General features: G+C 43.2%; 1 protein-coding gene across 4 annotated transcripts in view; it reads left to right on the forward strand.

The window, feature by feature from the left end:
- The window catches only part of SIM1 (SIM bHLH transcription factor 1), a 302,054-nt gene that overhangs the window by 222,016 nt on the left and 53,289 nt on the right, over positions 1 to 26,749 (forward strand). The gene's annotated exons all lie outside the window — the stretch shown is intronic.

A 26,749-nucleotide genomic window follows, 5' to 3' on the forward strand; every position in this document is an offset into this window, starting at 1 on the left:
GACCCCCGAAATCCCCACCTGAAAGACTGACCCGAGCACTACACACAAAAAGGGAGTGGGGCTAAACAGGAGATTTTAAGTTTCCCACTGATGTGGCACGACCCCGGGGGAAATGTTAACACCAGATTGGCCCTAAGAAGCAGATGAAGAAACACACCAATTGGAGAAGGGAGAGAAGGGAATGGAATGATAGGGATATAACTCCCCCCCACATCGTGAGGCAGAAGGAGAGAAGATTGCTCATGTGATGCTGGGTAGAGTGGAGGCGGACCGAGAGACCAGGTGGAGGAAGGAAGGTGGAGCAGAGCATTGAGGAGATTGTGGTGGAGATTGTTGGAGATATGGGGCCGGATTCATGGAAGTGTTTTATAATGGCGCAATTCCATAAGAAAACGTTCCATGAATCAGGCCCTAAGTGTTGGTTGTGCGATAGAGTGGTACCTTTTTGTAAGAGCAGTGCAGTGAATGAGTGAATGATTGCTAGAATTTGTGAGTGGCGTTAGAGACATAGTAGAAGTATCAGTGACTGAGGGCAATAGTAGTATGTGAGGGAGTGTAAGAGGTGAATGAAAATGGGAGAAGAGCGGAGAGTAGAGAGGGGACGGGTTGAGATGGGAGAGGGTAGAGAGGAGAGTGAGGGAGAATGGAGTGGAGTAGAGGAAAAATCAGGAGGTTGTGTGACCATTGGAGGGACAGAAAGAAGAAGGGAGTAGAGAAGGGGAAGAGAGGGAGCGAAAGAGCAGTGCAAGAAGCAGAGAGGGAGTGAGGAGAAGGAAACATCTAGGCAAGAGAATGCAACTTCAGAGCGAGAGGAACTGGGCATTTGGAAAGGCACCATATCGTAAAGAATATCTTGAAACATTATCTCATGGAATCAGTAGGATATGGTACCATCTAGATGAACCCCAGAAGGAATAGGATAGAAAAGGCTACGACTTTACATCATTGTAGATAGTAGGTGCTATCGATCTGTAGTGGACAATCTGGGATACAGGGAAGCCTGGGCTAGGGATAGGGAAATGGGAAGCTGACTGGAGATTAGAGGGTTCAGCCTTTAGTGTGCCAAATTTCCATTACCTCCTACAGTCAAAATACTAAATCATTTGCAATGTACAAAATAAAAACCCTTGAGCCATCCTTTTAAGTCTGGGCGTTCTAAAGGCCTTCTGTGACAATAAATGGATTTATAATTTGAAGCAGAAACCTTTAAAACCCAACCATGTCTGTATTTCAGAATCCTTTTCTCAGAGTAAACCATCCTACTCTTACGTCCCAACCCTTTTCCTCCATATTTATAAGAGACATTCGTAAGGAAACAGGACCGGAACACTTTTGCACAGCACAACACAATTATCCTTTAAGAAATTTGGGTTGCCAGGTAGGCAGCAGAGCGTGTAAGGGAGTGACAGCCCCTCTGACTCCTACCAGCAACACCTGTCAGTCCTTTATTCCACTCCAACGGCACTGGATGCTTTAAGAGCATGTGAATTTCATTAATCTATGCACTTGTTCCTCTTACTATTTTTCTTTTCATTCATTCACCTTCTGGCAATGCTTGTTGTTTTTATGACAGCGTTACCATTTTTTCCACCTAAATATCCTGCCACAGGCATTTTGTGGCAAATGCCCACATGTGTTGCAGAGAGTGTTTAGGCCCCAACCGTCAGCGAGTGGCCTGTTCTACTTGCTTGGCCCTTTCCCCCAGAACTCTTTGAAGACTCGAAGTACAGAGTGGTGTTCTGCGTGTCTCTGCCCAGTGAGACCAAGGAGTTTGTTTCGTCACAGTCCTCGAAGCAGGTGAATCAGTCACCCCATGCAAGCGGGAGGGACACTAGTCCTGGTGCGGTTAGCCACCTCTCTCTACCTGAGTCTGCTCCGAGACTATCGCAGCTTCTATCGGAGTCCGCTCCAAGGCCTTCTCGGCTTCTACCGGTGTGTACACAAAGATCCCGGCGAGGACTGTTACCGGAGAAGTGTGCAAGGCCATTGCTACTGGTGGTAAACTAGAGGGCCCTTTAAGGTCTATTACGTGGTCTTCCAGACCCGAGGTGACATCTAAATGTCATAAGCCTACTGAGGGCAAAGTCCCTGAGGGCCTACGGCCTTCCAGAGTTTTTTCTGAGGGCTTAGCTGCTGGGGTTCTCTCTGAGGACCCTCATGGGTCTAGTAACAGCAAGAGCTCTGCTCCCAGTGTGTCGATAATGCCTCGCTGTACAGTTTCTTCACACATGAAGACCTGCAAGGCACCTTCATCCTACTGGTGGGGTGATGTACTTTCGAGACCAACAGGTTCAGGGTAGAATGATGGCTAGTGACCCAGTAAGACGTCATACTCCCCCAGCTCTGTGTCCCAAGCGGCTGATGACATTTTGGATATGTCTTTTCCAGAATCTGTGTTAACCTTGTTGTGTGAAGGTTCAATGGTCTACAATGACAACTTGGTCGATCGTACCAAGTGCCTTGGTCTTCTCCCAGGTTTGGGGCTCCTCCCCTATAAGACAACCACCTTGTTACCCGGCCCATACTACAGCCTCTTGGACACCAACAGCCTCTACATTGTCATCTTCAGCTGAGGATAGATGCTTTGAAAAATTTCAAAGATCATTCACTCGGATCCTTTGAAAACGTATTTCAGGAACTTGATTAAAGAAGCTATTCCTCAACCTAACCCTACTCATCTCAACCCTCTGTTCCAGCTCCTGGCCCTCAGTTGGGTGCGCCTGGAGACAGTCACTGTTTCTCCAGTTTCAGACAAAATTACCACAGCAAGCACGGATATTCCAAAAAATCCCATCCCACTAGCTTCTGGCATGTCCAAGCCCCCTCCTCCACAAGTTCAGGTGGACACAACAGATGATGATGAGAGTGAGGAAGATATTTTGCTCTATGCGAAAGCTCTCCATAACAGGATGGTGGGTATTCAGGACTTCCCCGGGTTGCCTATCCTGAAAAACTAGAGGGAGATCTAGGTGTATTATCAGGAATTCACTAGTTCAATAAAGCTGATAGAACCGGTATCCCTCTACAAAAAGATTTTCTAATGGAGGCCAAAAATCTAGCGAAAACACCTTATTCCTTACCATAGAAGCAATATAAAGGAAGCTTTTTCTGACGCTCCAAGCATAGCAGCAAACCAACCACCTCAGTCGCCAGTGATCGCCTCGGCTACAGTGTTTGGGAAAACACCACAAAATACATATTTTGGCATGCAAACCTCTAACCCCCTTTCTAAGGAGAACACATTGCTGGGCACACGGCAAAACAAATTATGCTAAGGTGCTGCTTCATTTCAAACAGGCAAACTCAGATGCCCTATTATCAGCCGCTAACCATCGGTTATGGGCTGAGATTGAAGAGTTTCAGCAATACCTCCCTCAAGATGGGGTTGCAGCTTTCAATTCTGGGTTAGCTGAAGCCAAGTTAATTTCTCAGGATTTAAGTGAGTCTAAAGCTGATCATATTGATATAGCTGTGAGCGCAGTTGGTATATGTAGTATGTGTCAGCAGGAGTCAGCTGACAGATGTGCAGCAGGCGTAGAATGCAGGAGTGTGTGAGGTCATGAAATGGGAGTTAGAATGTTATGTTTCAAGTATGTGTTAAGTGAGCAGTTGTTCCTGTTGCTGGCCGAAGCTGACAGAGTGGTGTCCGTGGGGGTTCATTGTTTATCTAGACTAAGATTTATAAACCTAAAATAAATACTCAAGAACCCTTTTGAGTACTTCCATACTTCATTTGGCAATGAGCGGGTAACCTTCAATGGTATGACAAGGGCTACACCGAGGATAGCATGTTTGAGTTTAAGATTGTTGGAATACAATTGTGAAGTGGAATATTTGCCAGGCAAGAAGAATTCTGTTGCTGAATTTTTGTTTCGCATGTCTAGGAAGGAAAATATGCCTAAGGAGGAGTTTAAGGAAGTAGATGAATAAGTGTGTGGTGTAACAATGGCTTTGAATGAAGAAGAATCGAGGAGAAAAGTCAGGGAAGATGATTTGTTGAGGATGGTAAAGGGGATTATTGCCAGAGTATGGACAGAAAAAGAACATGAAGAGGAAAGGTTTGTTGGTTTCTTACATGGTTAGGAATACATTGTCCATTGGGATGATTGGATTTTGAGAGGTTCGAGGATGAGATTGCAAATTGTACAATTGGCACATGAAGGTCACCCAGGTATTACAGTGACTAAAAAGAAAGTGAGAGAAACATTTTGGTGGCCAGCAATGGATGTTCAAATTGAGAGAATTCTTCAACGATGTGTGCCATGCAACAACTGTGATTAGAATATGACATCTAGGAAGTTACCTTTGACACCAGTTCCTTTACCAGAAGGACCTTGCTTGGAATTGTGTATTGATCTGTTAGATCTGTATGAAGGGCTGGGACAGGTAAGTCGTCTTTTGATTGTGATGATTGACACATGTTGGCCCGAGGTGGCAGTGGTGGATAGGGTGACATCAAGGAAAATAGTGGACTTTCTGGAGAAGAGTTTAAAAAAGGAAGGGGTGCCGAAAGAATTTTGAGCGACAGTGGTCCTCAATTTGATTTCAGAGAGATAAGTGATTTTGCTGCTAAAATGGGGTTTTGTTGGAAACATTCATCAGTTTATCACCCAGAAACCAATGGCATGGTGGAAAGGCTCAACAGTGTGGTAAGTGAATGTATACAGTTGGATTTAGCAAATGGTCTTAATTGGAAGGATTGTTTAAGTGATTTGTTATGGAGTATGAGGGGACACCATATAGTTATGTTAAGTTATTTCAATTTATAAAGCGCACGGTCGCCCAAAGGCATCATGGCGCTAGAGAGGAAGACTGCTAGGTCAGGGAGAAGCTAGTGAAGGAGCCAGGGACTAGAATAGATTAGATTTCAAAGCTCTTCTGAAGCTCAAATGGTTAGAAGTGGCTATAAGTAGCGGAGGGAGATCGTTCCAAACTTGGGCCGCGGCAATGGAGAAGGCTCTGCCACCAACCCTTTCCCGGCTGAATCTTGGAATGGTGAGTAGATTAGTGGTGGCAGAGCGGAGATCCCGAACCTGCGTGTATCGGGAAAACTTAGACTGTAGAAATTCAGCTCCTTGGCCGTGGATCGCCCGATGGACGATACACAGAGACTTAAAGTGAATTTGGTGAGCGACCGGAAGCCAGTGAAGTCGGCGAAGCACTGGCGAAATGTGGGCACCATAGGGAGAGCCAGTGGCTCACCTAGCTGCAAGGTTCTGCATGCGCTGGAGTTGGTGTATAAAACCGATCGTTGCGACAAATACAGAGAGTTACAATAGTCCAACCGTGGGAGGACTAGCGCAGCCACCACAGGAGGGCGGGTGGCTTCCGGGATCATAGGCAGGACCCTGATCTGATGATTAGTGGACTGGCAAACTGCCGTCACCTGGTTAGACATAAATAAGGAGGCAGAAAGAATAACCCCAAGGTTCTTCACTTTGCTAACTGGATCAGGTAACGGACCGAGGGAGGAGGGCCAGAAGGCGGGAGACCACAGTAAGGGGTTGGGGGGACAACCCACCAACAGTACCTCCGTTTTATCACCATTTAACTTTAACCAATTCTGGTCCATCCAGATCCCGACTGCCTCTAGGCAGTCATGGAGGCAGGCTGAAACCTCAGTTTGATCCTGATCCAAACGGATCAGGATTTGCGTATCATCTGCATAAGAGTAACAATTAAGCCCATAAGAGTGGATGAGACAGACCAAAGCCCAAATGTAAATATTAAACAAAATCGGCGAAAGAGAGGATCCCTGAGGGACACCACAAGTGAGGGGACACGAGGAAGAAAGAAAGAAAAGGTGGCATAGCAAAGGTCTGTGTGCGATCTGAAAGAAAAGAGGTAAACCAGGCAAGAACAGAGCCAGATATCCCGATCTGTGCCAGGCGAGAGAGGAGGATGGGATGGTCAACCGTGTCAAATGCGGCAGACAGATCCAGCAAAATCAAAGCCCCGACTCCGCCCGCATCGACTAGTCTGGACATGTTGTCCTGAACAGAGACAAGCACACTTTCCGTACCTCTCCCCGGCCGAAAACCAGCCTGGGCGTGATTAAAGATTTTTGAGGATTCCAAGAAAGAAGACAGGAGAGGTGTGATCAGAGATTCCAAAAGTTTAGACAAAAAAGGGAGCAGAGAAATAGGGCGAAAATTAGCAGGAATGGTGGGATCCAGGGAAGGCTTCTTAAGGAGGGGGATGACCCTCGCAGATTTCAACTCCGGGAGGACCAGTCCGGACTGGCAAGAAATATTTATGGCCATCGTGATATCCGTCAGGATGTCAGGGGCAATCGTTTTCATAATAACGGCAGGGATAGCATCCTCAGAAGAGTTATATAGCACTACTGGTGTGTCACCTTTACGATTTATGAGAGGTTGAGGACCTAATACTAAGTTATCGCCTTTGTGGATGATGAGAGGTTGAGGACCTAATACTAAGTTATCGCCTTTGTGGATGAATGGGAGATTGGACATCAAGAGATAGAGTGAAGGTTTTGTGGTAGCTAGATCTCCCAGTTCCCAAAGGAGAAAGCAGCAGAGGACGTCAGATCGGGGATTCTTTTCTCCCTCTACCGCTGCTTCCTCAGACAGTAAAGAACAATGAGACAGCCATCTGGATACACTGACCCCCTGTAGTAAGCAGAATCTCAGACTGCCTTCTCTCCTAGCATACAATTTCTCAGGATTCATGGATCCTATCTTTTTTTTTATCCAGGGGTTAACAGTTACCCTGCCCTCCACTTCCACCTTCTTCTCGTCTTATTCAGCTACGTTCAGACACTCTTTTCCAAGAGATAGCCAACCTGAGCGACATCAGAGTGATAGAGGCAGTTCCTCCTTTCGAGAGAAGACAGTGCTTTTACTCTCACCTCTTGACCATCCTAAAGAAAAACAAGGCAGGACTGCAGACAGTGTGGAACTTGTCCTCCCTAAATCTTTATCTTCCACTAGATGATGGTACGCTAGGCCACATCAGAAAAAACACTTCACCAGGGAGACTGGCTGAGCGCAGTGGATCTAGAGGATGCTTATCTCCATGTTCCTATTTATTGGGTAGACAAGAGATTTCTGAGGTTTTCTCTCAACCATCATCATTTTCTTTTTTTTCTTTTTTCTCTACCTTTCATTATTTTTGACAGACATCAGTAGCAACCAACATAACAGCACAGTATGCATTGGTAAACCAAATTGCAGCAATACACAGTGACAACCTCTGCAGAGCATCCCAACAACATCCGACCTACCCTGGCATCAAGTACAGTTTACTCACACAATTTTGTTAGAAACGTGCAAAACTCGCTTCCACTATCCTTGGGCCTGGAAGTTGCAGGTTGCAAAGCAATATAGGTCTCTTCACAATTGTTGACCGAAGTTAGGTTTTCTAGCCAGTCTTTCACCTGAGGGGAGTACTGATCCCTCAATTTCTTAAGTATACAACTTTTTGTTACAATGCAACGCATTTTTAGGAGGATTCTCTTGTGCTTCTCAGGGGCAGTGTTCCAAATTCCAAACAGGCAGCACAATGATGATACATCTAGCTGGACGCCAGTTATCTGAGCCAGCATAGAACTGACCTGATTCCAGAACTGTGCAAGGCAAAGACAGTTCCCATCATGTGCATGTATTCTGCAGTATCCTTATGACATCATTGGACAACTGCCGTCATGGTCTGGGTACATTTTCTGCAATCTTTGGAGGTTTAATGTAACATATGTATTACTTTAAACTGGATTAACTTAAATCTGATTTTTAGTGAGGCTGACATCGTAAGCGCACACATCCTACCCCTTAGCTTATCTGATATTTCCATTTCTGAGGCTCCCTACCCACTGCTCTCTAACTACCACTTTTACCACCAGGGTTTTCCCAATAATCATTTTGTATATGGAAGCAAGTAGCCCACGACAGCCATGCTGCATAAGCCAGTAACTCGTTTTCGGGAGGTTCAAGTGGGTAACAGTCCCATTTCTTCGAGACCGCCGCTCTCAGCCTGTAGAACCGTATCTCTATTGGTGCGCCTTTATGCCCCTCCAGGTTCATCATAAACTGGCCTTCAGGAAACAAATCCCCCAGGGACTTGTGCCCCAGTCCTTTCCAATGCCCACTAAGCGCTTTATTGTGGGTGGGCCGGAGTTTGGGGAATGTCCATATCGAAGCCATTTATAGTATGGGTTTAGTGTCCCATTTCTTAGAAATATGGCCCACCATGCTGCTAATGTAGTCTGAAAAGGGTCGAATGGACAGCCATCTTTATGAGTGGAGTTCAGCAACAGAGTTTCAAATCTACCGCCCCTGCTGCCAATTGTTCTAACTTCAGATGTGGTGGGGCCATTTCAGTCCCGTACGAGTGTGATACAAATTATGCCTCAGCTGCCAGCCAATATACCTCAAAATGCAGATTTGTAAAGTCCCCTCTATTGTATAGCATGGTAATTTCTTACCATTTCTTTCAAACTGCACCCGTATGCCATAAGAACTGGGACTTGGCCGAGTGAAGATCTGCAAAGAAGCTCTTGCCTGGCCATAGTAAATTCACAATAAATAGAGGAGCTTAGGCAGAGGTGTCATTTTAAACAGGGCTTTCCTGCCAGCAAGAGACAGCGGCTTGTGACAGGAGTGACAGCAGTAGCCTGTATAAGGGACAAGCAGTTTTTTTAGCTTTAATGCAAAACTACTTTTAATATCACAGAGGATTCCCAACCTGATAACGGGACATATTCAAGAGAATGTGAATCCATGTAAAATACCCATGCTGGAGAACAGGAGTTACAGGTAAGTAACGTGGTCCCATTTTTTAATAGAGGAAACACTAAAGCCAGTGAAACCATGAGTGAGGTTTTTTTGAAGATCGTACCCAGAGAACAAAATCACTCTGAAGGGAGACCATTTTTTCAAAAGTTTAGGGACTGGCCATTTTGACAGGTTAGGCAATACATGATTACATTTTTTATAACAAAATGTTATAGAAGTGTATTATGCAAAATGGGAATGATTCTAGCTTTCATTGTTTTCATCAAAGTACCAGCATCTAATTGATGTGATATTAAAAGATTTCATCTGGGTTCCTCTTTAGTATTTTCAAGTTTTAAATATGCTGATACACAGGCTTGTAAACATGTTGTTGATAAACATGCAGAAAAACCTTTCAACTGTACAAAAAAGAAAAACCTTTTTTGTGTCAAGTGAGCAGTCCCTAAAATATGCTTGCCTGCGGGATCTGGTCCCCTCTCGCCTGTCTATAACCCCTTCCACTCAAATGGCCCACATAAAAAGACAGATCAGATAATGGACTAAACAATGCGAGAAAGCAAACCTTTGTCACAGTAGACGCACCGTACGGTCAGTGCTATAAGATTTATTTTTCTAGGATCGTCTGCTGGCAAAGCCAAGATGCAAGCGTGAATGCTTTGGTTTCACACTCTTGAATTTGGATACCTAATCACATCTCGGACTAACACTTATGCTAACCATTGGAGGTGGCTGTCTAGGCTTTCACCATACTGATTCTCTGCTAATTTTAATAACGACCGCTATCTAATGCAGGAACATTGCTGATAACAGCACCTATTGTGCTACAAAACAAAGTACATATAGATGCAGGCATAGCAACTTCAGACCTAGGAAAGGCAGAGGTGACCTTGCTGGAATGTGTTATTGTAATCTTCATATGGACACAGATCTCTGCAATTAGTGCTTAACACACTTAGCTATCGTCTGAACAATTGCGGCACTCAAATTTATAAGTATGCATTTCAGCTTTGGCTATTGCATATGATAAATAGAAATCCCACAGAAAGGTAAGAAAGATCTAGGTGTTGGGACATAGTGAACACACCAACTTTGTAACCCCATGAACGCAGAAAAGCATTGCAGGATGACTTGATCAGAGCAGAATGTACTTGTCATAAACAGACAGGCAATAGGATTAAAGCCTCAGCAGCACACCATCAAATATCCTGACATGTGCTATTTAAGATTGGTAAACAATGGGAACTGCCTTCTTTAGATCAGGCAGACTTGCAGGGCTCCCCTCCAAGGTGGGGTCCCGGAGCAAGTGCCCCTTTTGCCCTCCCATAAAGGCCTCCATGCATTGCCCACTTCATGTGGGCAAGTACCTGGTCATAGCATGGGTTGGTTTTATTTATTTGTGATTTGCTGAATTTGGATTCAATGGGAGCTTGCGCATCCAGCTTGTGGGTGAACTCATTCCTTAGCATTGACAAGATAGTAAAGGCACATGCCCATTTAGCACTCAAACGTAGAGGGCCTGAAATGTTCTCTAAAGGTTCAACTAGATCTTTTATTAGCAACCCTGAGTTTGACTCTGTGCTGCAACTAAGGCTTTCTAGGGGTTTTGCTGCCCAACTCTCATTTACTAGTAACTTGTGATCACTATCTTGGAGTTGGAAATTAAAGGAGAAGATCATGTCAAGAGTGTATCGTTCTGTATTGGAGTGGGTGCCCAGGGTACAAAAAGCAGATTCCCCATGGTCTGAATGAATCATGTGGAGTTATTGTTGATGGGTTGGCCAAGCCATAGATTGATATCTACACTGGTGAGGATTTTTATTTATGAGCCTTGGGGTCCAACTAATAGGCCAGACCATTCAGACAGGAGTAAAGCTATTGTGCCAGAAGGGCGACACATGACTAGAATACTGATGGGTATTTTGATAGAGTATGCATTTACAAATTAGTTATCCAAAGGGTTGGATTTCATTTGCTTTTATAAAAGTGATTCTAGTTTTGTTGGAATATGTAAGTGCCACTCAAGCACCCCTTTTGTATGTTTTATTACATAATCGGGAGAATAAGATGTCAACCATGGAGGTGTAGTCATTAGGAAACAATGTTTCTGTTAGGCAGAGGAAATTCAAATGATGTTCTCACATAGTTAGAGGTATATTTGCTGGCAGGAGATTTTCTGTTCAAAATTCCATATTTGGTGGGTGTGAGGCTCAGTCCTTGATGGACATAAACTGGGGATGGCCTGATTTGGGTGCAGACGGTGACGCTTTCCATTTGGGTATTAATACCTAACGACCTTCCTACCAAGGACGAAATGCCTACCATCTATGCTAGTTGATTTATCCAAATAATTGAAACAACAGATTTGGGTGTTTTGAGTCAATAATGCTTCTCTTTGCGTTGGACTTCAGTGCTGACGGCTGCTGCGGCTTCTGTTGGGGGAAGTTGTTAATGGCGCACTCAAGTGTTTGCAAGATGGCAGACACTCTTTTTACTTATCAACTGTACCATAGGAACTTTCCAGAGGGATTGAGAGCCAAAATGAAATGTGCAGTAGTGAAGAGTTCTGATACGTTTACAGTATTTCAACTTGTATGAGCAAAAGTGCGAATTGATTCACAGACATCACGGGGTGATTTAAAATTGAAAATGTTATTTGTTAATGAGACGAAGGATCAGCTTGAACGCAACATGAGCCGTTAGTTTTGAATTAAAAAAAATAACCTCTGGAGCATACCATGCTTTCTTTTGTTCCTAGGTGGGGTCGTACATAATAACAATGCAGTGGGTGTGCATGTGTTCCTAAACCAAATATTTTTATTTTTTAAACAAACAGACTGTTTTCAGCTGTTTAAATGAACGAGTTTAATGTATATTTAGTCAAGCATTAATGTACTCACGGTTTAAGTAGATTATAAATAAATTAATCAAATTAAATATCATGTCTATGAAATGCGATGTGTCATTGGTATGAAGGAACTGTTTGCACAGCAAGGGTAAACAGTCAATTTATGATTAACTCCCTGGGCAAGGTTTAAGCAGGCATAAATGCTGTAGGGCAAATACCAGAGTGTTTAAAATAATAAAGATAACCCACGTTGAGAACTGGGTGGGAGGAAGCAATTTGCATATTTTAGTATTTGCACACTACACCACAATCCATATTGTAGTCCCTGAAGGATTCTAAACAGTGGTGATGCAATAAAATATGAACATATGTCTATTTCAGAGTTATTTTAACTTTTAGCATATCCAGAGCACCGAAGGGGTTAGGACTTTTAAAAAGTATTTATTTACTGACATTTTATATTGTTACACTGCAATGAAAAACGCTTTAAAGAGGAGGTTAGTTAGGTGACATGCTCGCTTACCCCGGGGGAACCTTTCCTTATCAATAGAAAAAGGAGGGAAGCAGGAAAGAATGTGTGATGGTCAGCAGATATTCACACTACACCCTCAGCCCACATTTCAGATAATGACAGAAATGGGGGCATTGGCTGAGTATTAGGGGAGTGAAAGATTAGGGATAAGTGCAATTGTTAAGGGAGTGCCATTGGGTTTCTGGCCTTTCCCGCAGCAGGAAGAGGGGGGTTGCGGGTGGAGAGTCGCAGTCCAGCAAATCCAATAGCATAAAATGCACGTATAACCAACATTTCTGCAAAAGCACTCGGAATCCTGAGATTGAATTGGAGAGCCGTCTGCTGTTCAATGTGCTGTTAATGTCACATAATCTTCTGTTGCATTTCTGGGTTGAGCTCGGCAACAGTTTGAAACTGGTTGTGCAATGGGACAATTGCAAAAGCTAAGGCCATATGACCATTACCTGATTAATAAGATTATTAAGGCACTCACAGAGCATTCTCTCATGAGTGGGATTTGTGGCAGCCATTTTGGGCAAAATGATAAGTTATAAGGAAAAGTGGCGGGGAGAGCAAGCCTGCTTTCTTTCTCATTGCCCTTCGTAGGCCGCCCAACCTGCGCTGTCCCAGAATTGTGATGATTTTCTGATGATACCGTATCTGACTCCACGTTTGAGGCCTAGGGAATATACATTAATAACACACAGTTGGAATTGTTTGTACTCTAGTAACAACATGCTTTGTATGTGCTACTTATAACTTTGAGGGGCAGTAGTGTGAACTTAAAACGATTACTACATGCTTTAATGGCACTGTAGAAGACAATTACTCTTGGTTATTCAGTGGTGCTAACAGGCCAGGTAGTGGGAGCAAGGTGGAAACCGCCTGGTGCGCCATACCCATACCCATATCCAGGACTGGATTGGTCATTGGCCTCATTGAGAAAGTATTTATGTGAGTCAAGGCACCCACTGGCATGTGGGCCGCTTTATGATACGGACTCCATGTGTTTAATATAGTGACGGTGGTGTTCTGATTGGGCCACAGCTGATACAATGTTGCTAGGTCAGCTTGTAGCTCCTGTCCTACCCTGGGACTAAATAGTCAGACTCTGCCGCAGCATTCTTCACTATGCTTGCTTATACAGCGCTTGAAGAGCCAGCAATATGTGTGTGTCACTTTTGCTCCTTGTCCTGCTGTCCTGCTCCCAGAGTAGCCAAATATTGGCCGCTCTGTGGTGTGGTGTTGGGTAATAGTATGGACTGCATGTCCTACCCTAGGCCCTAGCAAAACGAGACAGGCTTTGGTGTGCTTGACAGGTTACAGGAAGCAGTAGTGGCTGGGCTGCATCGGGTCCTAAATGATGAGCCTCTCTCTTCCCTCAACCAAGGCCTTCAGATCAGCAGCTAGAAGAAAACAGAGTGTTGTAGAAAAAGGCTGTGGGAAGGGAGCTCAAGGAGCCTTTTTGAGCAGCACAAAGTGGCAAAATTGAACAGAGCTTTGTGACTATTAAAAGGGACCAGTGCAGGGAAGCACACGGGGCTTATTGTAGCATCATCAAATAGCACAATTGAGCAGCTGATGCTTTTTTGGATGTGGGACGGGAAAGGGTAGTACCGGTACTGTGCTCTATTTTAGCAGCATAATAGAGCCACATTGAGCAGTACTAGTGGTACATTTTAAGATCTGATAAGGATAGCAACAGTGCATGCGGCCTACTTAACATGTTATATAACTGAACAGCATGGATAGCATCGTTCAGCTGCACCATTGGGCATAATTTGGCATAAACATGAAGAATAATTATGCTGCTCTGCGGGTTGACAATTGTGTTGCGCCACCTTCAAAATTTGATCTGCCTATTGAATAAGCAGCACACATGTAAATGTAAGAAGCCCATTTGTATAACACAGTAAAATTGTTGCATTATTGGTAGCATTATGTAATATTTGAGTAACACCGAGATGTCTAATGGCTGTTTCATGGCCCAATGGGACCGATGCCCCAAAACAATGACATTGACGATTGAAGGGAAGAAGATGATGTGTACGATCAATGAAGGCAGAACGGCTTCCTGAAGTAAGAGGAAGAGGTTTTGATGCTGTGCCACGATGCCAATTTATGGCAGTGGTCCGAGTGCTTAACCAATTTGAGATATGTTTGCGGATCCATGAGAAGGCTGGGAGTGAACCAGGGCAGTGGACAGTCTATGCGAAGAGGAAAGGAGCACCCCAGATCCTCATGCATGAGGAAACGGTGCAGGAGTTGGCATCGCAGATGCATACTTGGAGACATGGCTTTGTGGATTTTGTGCTGGGGATTTGACCTCGGAGAGCTGGTGCCATAGGGTGTTGGGGAATGCAGCATAAAGCATGTGACCCAGTTTGTAACTTCTCCTGAAAACTTGCACACTTTCCATGCAAACTGCTCCCCATTTTAAACTTGAGTAGCGGGATGAAACATTCTTGCTGGGTAGGTAATGAACTGTGTCACAGATGGAACAGAAAACACGTGTGTATGAAGGACAGTTCAAGGGTTTTTATTAAATTCTTTGTGGGTACATATGGCCACCCCTCCCTCGACTTCCCAGAAACCTCCCTCAACCAGGCGCCCGTAACCATGCTTTGTGCTATTGATTATGCTGGTGTTGTTCTCCCTAAAAGCAGGCTCACAAACTCCCTCAGGGACTTCCTGACTTTTCCCTACTCTCACTGCAGGTTAATGTTCTAATGGGAAAACAGGGGTGTGCCTTGCAGTGGCTCAGTAAGTTTTACCTCTCACGCCCACCTTTTGCTCACCGTGCTACTCTGCCTGCTCCTCCCCTGCCTCCTCTCGACCAAATTCCTGTCCCTCCAATGTTTCACTCCTCCTCTTTTCTGCCTCCAGAATTTGATGTTAACTCTTCTCTAACTATTCCTACTCTCCATTTTGTTACTACTCCTCCTCCCACACCACTACTGCGTATGCTCCCATTCTTCTACCCTGCCTTCCACTCTCGTACTCTGCCTCCCCCACTACTTCTACTCTGCCTCACAATACTACTCTTGCCCACACACTACTACTCTTCATCCCACTGCACTAATACTCCTCAAAAACTATTACTCAATTACCCTACTTACGCCCTGTACACATCTTTTCACATTCATTCCTTATACTGTCCTCTCTACACCGCTGCTACACAAACAAGCACAATCGCAATGCAGAACCACTATCACTCCTAAGCCAATGCCTCCCCTACTCTGCAAGCCTTCCCCACAATCTGCTGCTCCCTATTTCGCCCTGCTTGTCTCTTGGTCACTGTCCACCTCCTCGTTAGACCTCACTCGATGCAGTCACTTCCTTCTTCTTGTCCCCTGTTTTCTTGTCCCCTGTTTGTAGATCCCTAGTTGGATGTTCATTGTGGGACTACCAGGGGGTTTTGCTGGATGCATTTGCTGTGTGGCTGCAGTCGCCTTTCTCTCACTGGCCACCCTTCCAAAGTGATCGGGTCCCTGCGGCACTGGAGCATCATTTGAGCATTTGTCTTCCGGCTTCTCTTTTCGTTGCTCATCTGTGATTGCCAGGTCCCTTTCTTCCCTCTCTTTGGTGCCATGTCTGAAAAGGCAAAAGAACACTGGTGGGTATATGCGTTCAGAGGCCAGGTTGGAGACATGGCCCTGCACAGATACAGGTGGGCACTAAAGTTGTGGAACAGGCATTAGGGGCCTTCTCTGCTGCCACCATCCACCTCAGGGGTAGGACTGGCTCTGGCATTAACCCTGATACACCCCTGGCTTAGAGGTATCCCCACCCTCCCTTTGACAAGGCCCAGTTATTGGCCTTGTCACAACTGCCGCTTACGATCTTTGACTATTGACACTGCTATGTCAGTCATTGCAGAGCCATGTATCTGACCTCTTCCCAGTGGATAATTTTGTCATTGTAGCTGCCTTGTAAGCTCTTGTGCTCTCTCCATGTGTAGATCAGCCTGGTTCTTTGCTCTAACAGCCAGTGCAAAACCCATGGGCGCGCAGCTAGTGAGTTGGACCTTTTAAAAATGCCACCAAATCTTCATACAGATTCACAGGCTTTGATTGGCCCGCCAAATATCCGAGTTTTTGCAGTTCTGATTGGGCCATCAAACTCAAGCCCACCTGCTGAACAGTTTGTGTGATTCATTTACCTGCCTCGGAATCTAGCAAAGTCTTGCAAGTCTGCTTAATCCACAGGAGTTGGTTCTCTGGGCAGAGGTTCACCCCTTCTTCCTACTTATGTGGTGGGCCTTTGCATCACTGTAAAAAGTCCCTGAAAAGGCACACAGACCCCTTACCAAATTTGAACCACTGCATGACTGCATATAATTTTCTCCAGCCACACCTTTTCAGTATTGCTGCTGTGAATTGGATAGAGTTGTTCTGTGGAAATAAAACATGCTTCCCCATTTGAGAGCTTTGTTTAGCATCTTCACTTGAATAGGGTTAAGAATGGCATACAACTCCTTGTAAAATCTATTGGTTACAAATTCAGTCCAGGTCTTTCATTAGGCGAATTCCATTAATCCTGCAGTACTATTAGCTCAATTTACATCCACAGCCTTGGAGTCTGTGGGAGTGTAATGTTTCATCTCACTCTAAGGAATTCCAAATCAGCTTGGTCCACACATCCTTTGCCTCATGTAACATCCTATAATATTTGGTGGAAGTTGAGTTCATTTTTCAGCTTTGAATTGGCATGTCTCCTTCATCCTTTATAACGCTCATTTTGGGTTTCTTTTTTCCACTCACTCTATGTGCTATGTGGAATGGTATCAGGTATTAATATCGCCACATATATGGTCGCTGTAAATAATATCGCCGGGAAAATGTCGTGGCGATATTATTTGGGTGAACATATATATGTCCACAGGGGCAAAAAAAAATTGGGGGTTGTGGGGGTGTGGCCTGCATGTTCCATGCAATAATGTTGCCACAAAAAACGACCATTTTATGGCGATATTGTTGCATGGCGATATTTTTGTGGCGACATTATTACATGGAACCTGTGGAATACCTTTTCAACATCTTCCCAGTATCCCAATCTATTATACATGACCTGCAGCCCCAATTATTGAGGGTTGAGGCATTTCTTTCAGAGGGATCTTGAACCCATTAACTCTTAGCATCTGTAGCATTGGACTCTATGCCCTTAAGCTCAGTCCTTCATGTATTCTTATTGTGCACCTAGTAACTCATTATTTTACGTAGAAGAGTGGCATTAAGCACACCAGAACAAGCAAAACTATCTTCTACTGAACTTTTGTTCCTTTTCACAAATATTCCTATTCCTTCCTTTCAAATATTTAACAAAAACGTTGTAATGCACAGCAGCCCTTGACCCACAGAGGTTTTTGAGAACCTCTAGATCCACCTTGTTCATGCTATAACTCCAATCATCAACCTAATCTACATTGGGAAAGAGTCTGCCACCATCATCAACCTATAGAAATTTAGGACTGGACAAAAAGATTGATATGATATAAACTAAAAAGAAAATCAAATGTATGTCTTTCTTTAAAACATTATTTAATTGTGCACAAATAAAACAGCAAATCATTTCCATGAACTGCGCAATGGATTTGGCAGCTCCATCATTTCACTCTATATAATCAGGAAAGAATTTGACACGACTGTGTCATTGGCAGCAGGCTAACATCCATCTTAATAACCATATCTAAATAGGACTGAAATTCAGAGAAATCTTGTATTATAGTAGCACACTGCTCAATGAGCAGGAGGTGCGTTGACTGATTGCATGACTTTGTCACCAGTTCGGGATTGGTAATCTGGCACAGGTTCAGCATCTATGAGGCAACCCTCTGCCGTGTAAATTGGTCTCACAAGGTTCTTTCAGGGGGCCAAATCCAGGAACATAAAGCCAAGTAATTCAGAGCCAGTTGGAAGCCAAAGTTTGGAAGATTGTGACACAAACCATTTGCTTCCCACAGCGATTCTAGAATGTTGTGCGTCAGACGAGCATTGCGAAAGGTTACTAGAAAAAATAATTGGTGCGTTGTGAAAATAATTAATCAATAAACCCAGATGGGTGGGGGGCATTACCTGGTCAGATAACACCTCAGGGCAATATCTGCCCCAGTAATGGCCCCGCCTGAGGCGTTTGTTGCTATTAGCATCCCGCCAGGCTTTTCTGGGATGCTAATAGTTTTTTGAAGTTGAGAAATGGTGTGGTTGCCGTTTCTCAATTTGAAAAAAACTATGTAACATGATGGTTGCCATGGACAAGTGTGAAGGGAACCACACATAGTCCCTTCTCCCTTTCTGTGGTGATCATTGCCACTCTGGGGGAAGCGGCAGAACATCAATTTTCCCGGATGCTGGCGAGGGATGAGAATGCGGCAGGGGAGTGGGTGAGGTAGGTGGGGGGCCAGGGGGTGTCGGGTGAGGAGGAGCACTTCTGCTGCCCGACAAGGAAGATGGCGGTCTCCCACTTCTGAGGAGGCTCAGAACGCTGGCTTTACCATGAGGTAAAGTCCCTATTCTGAGCTTCCTGATTGGCTGGGAGGCCCCATCACTCCCCCTGCCGGGTGCTATTTACTATATAGCCTCCTCTTAGTGGCTGGGTAACTAGAGGTATAGCATTAAAACATACAATATCAAAATATAATTCCAAAAACATGTTCAAAATGGGCATGCATCCCAAATGCTTGGTGCAAACTGACCCTATTAATCTGTCTTTGCTGGAGAAATTCAAGTGTTGTACTTTTCTCCTTCTGGGAATCCACTGTTTCTGTTAGTGAATATTCTATAGTAATTATTTTGGCACAGATTTTTTGTTAAATCAGTTGAACAATCTACAATTATCAGATTTGAATCCATAGCTTCAAAATCCATAACACCGTCTCTGTAATTATTCTCATGACACCTTATTTAGATACACCCTTCCTCTTCCAATAACTCTTCTCCGCTTACAGAAGAGAGGAGTTTTAAGAGGTGAACACTGGGCCCATCACAATACCACTTTTTTGAGGTGCATATTCACATCATAAAACAAAAGATCAGCTGGGGGTAGGACATGGTTGTATTTTGGGTTCAAAAGTTATTTTCTGGTTTTTCCATTTAATTACCAAAGGGAACTGTGATCGTTATTCATTGAGTCAAGTGTTTAGTATTTTCAGTTTATTTTGTAAAATCCATAGAGGATACATATTCTATGCCCTTCATTCTTTCTCAAGACTATATCAGGCAGCACAGTTTGTAAGTTATTCATGATTATGAATGATGGACATGTGAGAATAATTCTGTGAACAAGACAAGGGTAGGGGTAGTGCATAGCCAAACATTCACAAAAAAGAAAGGAGCAAGAGACAGCTACATTTGCAATGAAAAGTGTGTTGGATCAAATACAAACACACTTTTGAGTCATGGCAATATACCACAAATATTGGAATAGCTAGATGCGCTTGTAATATCCAATTGTTAATGTTGATTCATTGCACATTATTCTGGAATAAACATTTGTTGGGTTATGGCAATATAAAAAAAATATTGGAATTTCTTGGTGGTCTTGTATTACCCATTTATTATGGCACAATTAAGGTGTTTGGCCGGTCCTTTGTCGTTTCAGGTTTGCAATTTTTTTGACTACTAAATGATTGTCTTCATATTTCAATGAGTGTTATTATTTCCAATATATATCTCTTCCGTTTGCTCAAGAAACACCCTTTTCTTTTTGCCACACAGTTTTTGATTTGCCTTTAAGAACATATATGTCCAGTTTGGTACTATATATTTACAAGGTTGAATTGATTGTTGGTTTTACAGTGCCACTGTTATTCACAACATAAAAACATCTTATTCTCTTTTTTCAATGTTTGGGAGCAACAATTTAGCAATAAACGTATTAATCATACATTTATTTATGCTTCAAACATACCAGGTGCACTTATTCTAACATTCATTCCATTTGACCCAACATGTTTCTTTCCACTTCACCACTTTCTTATCAAACTAATTATATAGGAAATTCATCAGGGGTATGCAATCTTCCATTGCATTACCCATTTTATACTGGTACAAGTGGGATCTCTTTTGTACTTCAGCTACAGCATTAGTAAACCTTCATATGGTATTCTATATGGTCCAACTTGGGCCCTTCCTATCATCTTTTTTCCTCCCTAACTGTGGCGTTCCCCAGGGGTCTAACCTCTCGCTTTGGCTTTTCAACCAATACCTGGCAACTCTCGTCCACTGCATTGCCATTTTCTGCTCAAATTTCTAGTGCTACGCTGATGACACTCAAATCATTTTCAGGCTGCCCTCAGCCACCTCCCCTCCCTCTCTCATCTCTGATTGCCTAACTGCCATTCAAGATTGGTGTGCCGCCAATAATCTTTGTCTAAATGCCAGCAAGACAGAGATCCTCCTCATCGGCACACCTTCACCATCCTTTCCCCTCACTCTCTGGCCGGCCTTCCTTGGCCCTCTTCCTACCCCCACCTGTGAGGCTAAGAACCTCTTTGACTCCACACTTTCCTTCTCCGCCCACATGGTCTCCCAAGCTCTGGTTCTCTCTAGGTTGGACTATTGTAACAGCCTCTTTCTAAATCTACCTGCCTCTACTCTCCGCCCCCTGCAACTAATCCAGAACAGGACTGCAAGACTTGTCCTTGGCCTCAAGCCCTGGGTTCGTATCTCCCCAGCTCGGAAATCTCTCCATTGGCTTCTTGTGGATGCAAGGATTGTTTCAAAACCATCCGCATTGTCCACAAGGCTTTCTGGGGCCTGGGTCCAAAATACCTTCAGCTATCCCTCTGCAAATAACTCCCCTCTCGAGCTCTTTGCTCCTCTAACTCCCTCAGGGTCAGTCATTTTTCAAAGAAACAAGCTGGGGGTAGATCCCTGTCTTCAGCTGGGGCCTCCCTCTGAAACAGTTTCCCTGCCACTCTAAAACTTGAGGAGAGCCATCACCGGTTCCGGAAGCACCTCAAGACCTTCCTCTTTACTTCTGCCTTCGCTCTCCCTCTCCCCTGCTGATCTGTTCTCTCTTGGCACCGTGCACCTGGCCGTCCTCTGTCCCTTAGGCCCAGGTACCTGCTCACCCTGCCACCCTCCCGCACTGCCGTGAGCCACCCCTTGCACTGGGGTCTGTATCTGTACCCATACAGCCCCCCCTTTTTTCTTCCTGCACTTATCAGACCTACCCAATCTGCTTAAACCCAGCACTTACCAATTGCTGGCTGCACTACCATTGCTTGTTGTTGTTATTATTTATTTATTTATTATTATTTATCTGTTTCTCCTTTGCTCCGCACTCTCTACTTCTCACCTTTCCATGCACTTTTCCACTCCCCCTGTCCCATGCACTTGCGTGTTCTCAATGTCACTGGGCCTAGAAAGATCGTTATTTTGTTCTCCCCTGTTCCCCTCCCATGCCTTGTCACACTCTTGTGTACGAGCGCAATAGAAATAAATCAATATCGATATATAGTTGTAATTGTGCAAAAGAGATATGCATAGGATTTAGATTAATTAAGGAATATCTTTGCAGTGCAACGTCTGGGCAAAGTCAGTGCATAGACATTTTGCAGTTCGAAATGACTTTGCATGGTAAAAATACACGTTGCACTGTTTCATGAATCAATTTGAACTGGGCAAATATTCCATGAATCAGGCCTACAGGGTTTAACTCAATTGTCACTTGTCACTAAAAAGGAATAATACACAAGAACTCTAAAATTACAACTTTAGGGCCAGGGTTTAACCTATGTCACAAAGGGCTCAGCTTCCCCATACTGCAAATAGTACTAAACCATTGTGCATTATATGCATTGAGTTCTATTAAATTGGATATTAACAACACATTATTGCATTCCTCAGAAGTGGGAGGATTCTGCCATGAAGATCTATATAAAAAGTGATAACATGTTTTCATTATTAATAATAAGGCATTATTAAGAGATTTTATTTCAAATTTTTAGAGAAAAAGAACTGTAGGGCTGAGACTGATAGTCCCTTAATGAACCCCTGAGAAACACTGAGAGAGATCCCGCACATTCCACCCCCATCTATGTGTATTCCCTGCAAACTGAGAGGAATGCTGCTGGGCCTGCATGCCCCCTGGTGTCTGCAGAGGTTCTGGCACCATCAAAACAGAAAGCTAGATTTCCCCGGGCCACTACACACAGTCCACCTGGTGCACGGGTTTGAAGGGAGCTTGACGCAAAAATATTGCCTCACGATGATATGATATGATAAGTCATTTATTAGGCTCCTCTACACAAGTGTTTCTAGGCGCGACAAGACAAGGAAGGGGAAGACAAAGGGGAACAAAACAATGGCGCAGTTGCCGTGGATTACACTTGAAGGAACATAATGTAATACATGTTAGCAATCCGCTATTTAGGAATTTCCTTCAACATCTCAATAAGAGAATGGAGCTGGACAAATGACATAACAGCTCGAATGAAAACTTTTGCACAGCAAGGAGTAAAATTGCACGCAAATTATGGGCTCTTCACCTTTCAACCAATATTAACGTTCTATCTACAAAATTGTGCCAGCAATCTGTTTTGGAAGCGAAGCAGCTTGAAACATTGATGCAAAAATTTGGCCCACCTTGAAGGGGCTCTTTTGCCGTAAAATATTGAAACTTCCACAAAGTACGCCCATGTTTGCAATAAGACATGAACTTGGCCTGGACTTTTTACACTCCATGGTATTGTGGAAATCAATTACAGGGCTACGCAAAATGCGTTTAACACCCCCAGCGAAACCGTATCAAATACTGCACGAAAAAAAAGCTTAGATCCATCAGCGTTCCTATTAAACACCTGGGAGGAGAAATTACTGGCGATCCTAAAAGCTGCTGACATAAGTTTGTCTCTGGTCTTGCAAATTCCGCAAGTGGCTAAAGCCAAATTTAGGAATTGGTATTGGATAATAAATATAGAAAAACGCATCCAATTATCATCGGCAATTGATTTTGGAACCTCGAGTCACAAAGTGGGTGAACCACCGAGGTACCTCACCAAATTTCCTTCCCGATACCATTGGAACCAGTTCCTAAGATTACGACTAAACCTCTATACCACCAAAGAGGTCCTATGGAGAAGAAAAGACCTGGGGACTTGCAGTGACAAATGTCGCTTTTGTGCGACAGTTGTCGAAACAAGCAAACATCTCATAATTGAATGCCACAAAATAACAGCTCAGCGTTCACTTCATCTTGGGAGATTCGCTCCAAAAAACGGGAATATGGAAGATTGGTGGAGCTAGCTAATTTCAGGGACAAACACTCAATTAACTTGTGCTGTAGTGAATTTCATGGACATGATCCTACCACACCCTCTATAACAAGAGAAAAAAAACTAAAAATGAGATCAGACTTGATGATCCTTATTGAGACTTGAAGAACAATGGATTATGAAACCAGATGAAATGAAATGAATTGAGATGACATGATATGTATGAGTTGGAAGTCGTAATGAATGACTAAAAAGTTTGTTTTTTCTTTTGCAAACTAAATGTCAATAAAAAAATAAAAAAAATACATGTTAATGGAACTGTACAAAGGTGACCATGCAAAAGGGCACATCCAAAGGCAGAAAGATTAAATATCTGCTGAAATAATTATGAATGCTACCCATGCTTACTTTTTTCCCACAGAATATTGGCCCCTAACAGGATATTTTTCACGGTAACTTTCAGTGTGACCCCAAAAGTAGCTCCCGGTCTACTCTTCTTTGAGAAGCCAGATGTCACAGGACATGGTGGTCTCATTTTCTTGCATTTCTTTTTTTATTAGCATTTAGTTTATTTAAAACCTTTGCCATTATACATACTCATGCAATATAACATTGTGTAAGGGCTACATCAAGAAGAAAAACAAAGGAAGAAAGATTGCTACAATCGTGTTCAATGAAAATACTATGCAGAGAGATGTATGTTTATCATCTTGGTGAGTTTACGTTTTTACGCTCTTCACTTGGAAAGGAGACTGTCCCAAGTATCTATAGAGAAGATTTCTTGCAGTAATTTTCCTACTGCCACAATTAATTTGGACTCTTTACTCTCCCCTATTTTGTTCCACCAGTATCAACTTCCATTAAACGAAAATCATTCGCTTAGATTCCAAGATAATTTGTTCTCTGGGGCGTTAGGTGCTTAGATTGCAGTACTAAGTGTCTGAGCGTTTCCTCGTCTTCCTTGCAGAGTCGACATAGTTTGTTTTCATCTGTCTGTTTTCTAAAAGACAACATTTCTTTGGTACGAAATAAATTTAGTCTGAAGCGCATGAAAGGGTTCTATAAATTGGAGACAGAAATATACTTAAATAGCATGGCAGGCTATACAAGCTTTTGGCTTCTGCTGGAACGTGTGACTTGTGTTTTATTTTGATTCTAGAGTCTTCGATTCTAATGCAATCATGGGTCCAGATTTTCCTTTTTGCAGCGTCTGGGTTATTGATAAGTAATTCTGTTGTGATTCCGTAATTAGTCATTAGATTCATGCAACATGTAGACCATGCTTCTAGTGACCAGTCGTTCCTTTGTTCAGCTTTGTGTTTTAGGATCTTGAATTGAATTTCGGAGTCATCGAGCAGTATTGTTCGAAACAATGAGTTTCACTCAACTGCTGCGTGTAGGGAACGCAATCCGTGTTCATGTCTGATCAGTTGTACTGTGAAAGCTTAGAATTTTTTTTCAAAAGTGCCCCTCAATTGTTGCCCAGATTGTCCAGGATAGGCACAGTGTTGATTCAGCTCCATATGTTATGATTGGGCACACCTTTTGTTTGTAAAAGCTTATTATCGGAATTAGGGAGTATTTGCCATACTTTTGGTTTATTATCCTGCCTTGAGTTGTTAACGCCTGGATTCTTGTTTTAATGGCAGTTTGGTGATTAATATCAGTCTTGCTTGAGTTAATTATCACTCCCAGGTATTTCGCTTCTGTTACTTGGCACAGATGTTGTTTTGCTAAGTGCCATTTACATTTCTTTTTTTCAGCTCTGCCTGTCAATGATTCGAGCACAAGAATCATTGTTTTATCTGTATTGATTCTGAGGCCACATTGCCTTTCATCTGAGTGGCCCGAGATGTTACTCCAGCGTTTCAAGCGGTCTAATAGCATAGAAGCATAGATTTTGCCCAGCACATCTAATAATGCAATTGGGCGATAGTTTTTTGGCTCGTCCCTTGCGTTATGCGGGTGACATTGATACATGGCTGAGACAGTTGGTTTTTCATCCTGTTTCTATGGAAATGCATTTGTAACTAATTGACAGACAGTGCCTGGAGTGATTTTTGTCTTTATGCATGCTGGTTCCTGTCCAATGATGAAAGCCAACTACAGTACACAGTGTGAAATTGGCAGCACTTCTGGCTAGCCACCAGTCACTAACTATGGGTAGAATGGAGGGTAAAGAGGTTCTAATCATTAGCTCCAAACCAGCTCAAAAACAAAAATCTTCACAATAAGGTAGAAATAATGTGTTATTAAATTTCAAATTACAATAAAGTCTGATTACTACTGACAAACCTGTATTTTGAATAATAGCTTTGTTGTGAGATAACCCTTGTGGAAGAATGTCCAGTTTTGATCACGATAAACGTGACTTTTTTCTATCAGAAGACAAGCGCACCTCTGGTCAGTATTAGGCCAGCATTATTACACGTAGTTGTAACGGATTTAGAGGAGGAAATCCATAACTTCTTTGTAAAATATGACAATGACCCAGCATATGGAGCAGGCTGGTTACACCAGACACTACGAAAAAGGACGAGTATGTACATTATTAGCGAGACTTGGCAGCTGGTTCCCCCCAATGTCAAGCATTTATCAAAGTGTAAATGCAGAGTCATTCTTCTAGGGCATGCTTAATTATAAAGTGACCCTCCAGATGACACTACTGTTGACACTACTTTCGGGCAGCCTTGCAAAATTGGTGAGACTGACGCAACCTCCACCATCTACTAGTGTGAAGCACATTAAACCACAAGGCCCTCTGGAGGTAAACATTCAATTTCAGTTTTCCTTAAACGCTGCGTTAACAGAATACAGGTTTGTCAGTAGTAATCAGACTTTATTGTAATTTGAAATTTAATAACACATTATTTCTACCTTATTGTGAAGGTTTTTGTTTTTGAGCTGGTTTGGAGCTAATGATTAGAACCTCTTTACCCTCCATTCTACCCATAGTTAGTGACTGGTGGCTAGCCAGAAGTGCTGCCAATTTCACACTGTGTACTGTAGTTGGCTTTCATCATTGGACAGGAACCAGCATGCATAAAGACAAAAATCACTCCAGGCACTGTCTGTCAATTAGTTACAAATGCATTTCCATAGAAACAGGATGAAAAACCAACTGTCTCAGCCATGTATCAATGTCACCCGCATAACGCAAGGGACGAGCCAAAAAACTATCGCCCAATTGCATTATTAGATGTGCTGGGCAAAATCTATGCTTCTATGCTATTAGACCGCTTGAAACGCTGGAGTAACATCTCGGGCCACTCAGATGAAAGGCAATGTGGCCTCAGAATCAATACAGATAAAACAATGATTCTTGTGCTCGAATCATTGACAGGCAGAGCTGAAAAAAAGAAATGTAAATGGCACTTAGCAAAACAACATCTGTGCCAAGTAACAGAAGCGAAATACCTGGG

The sequence above is a fragment of the Ambystoma mexicanum genome, chromosome 4p (assembly GCF_040938575.1).
Source record: "Ambystoma mexicanum isolate Mex_15411 chromosome 4p, UKY_AmexF1_1, whole genome shotgun sequence".
In the NCBI taxonomy this organism is placed as follows: domain Eukaryota; kingdom Metazoa; phylum Chordata; class Amphibia; order Caudata; family Ambystomatidae; genus Ambystoma; species Ambystoma mexicanum.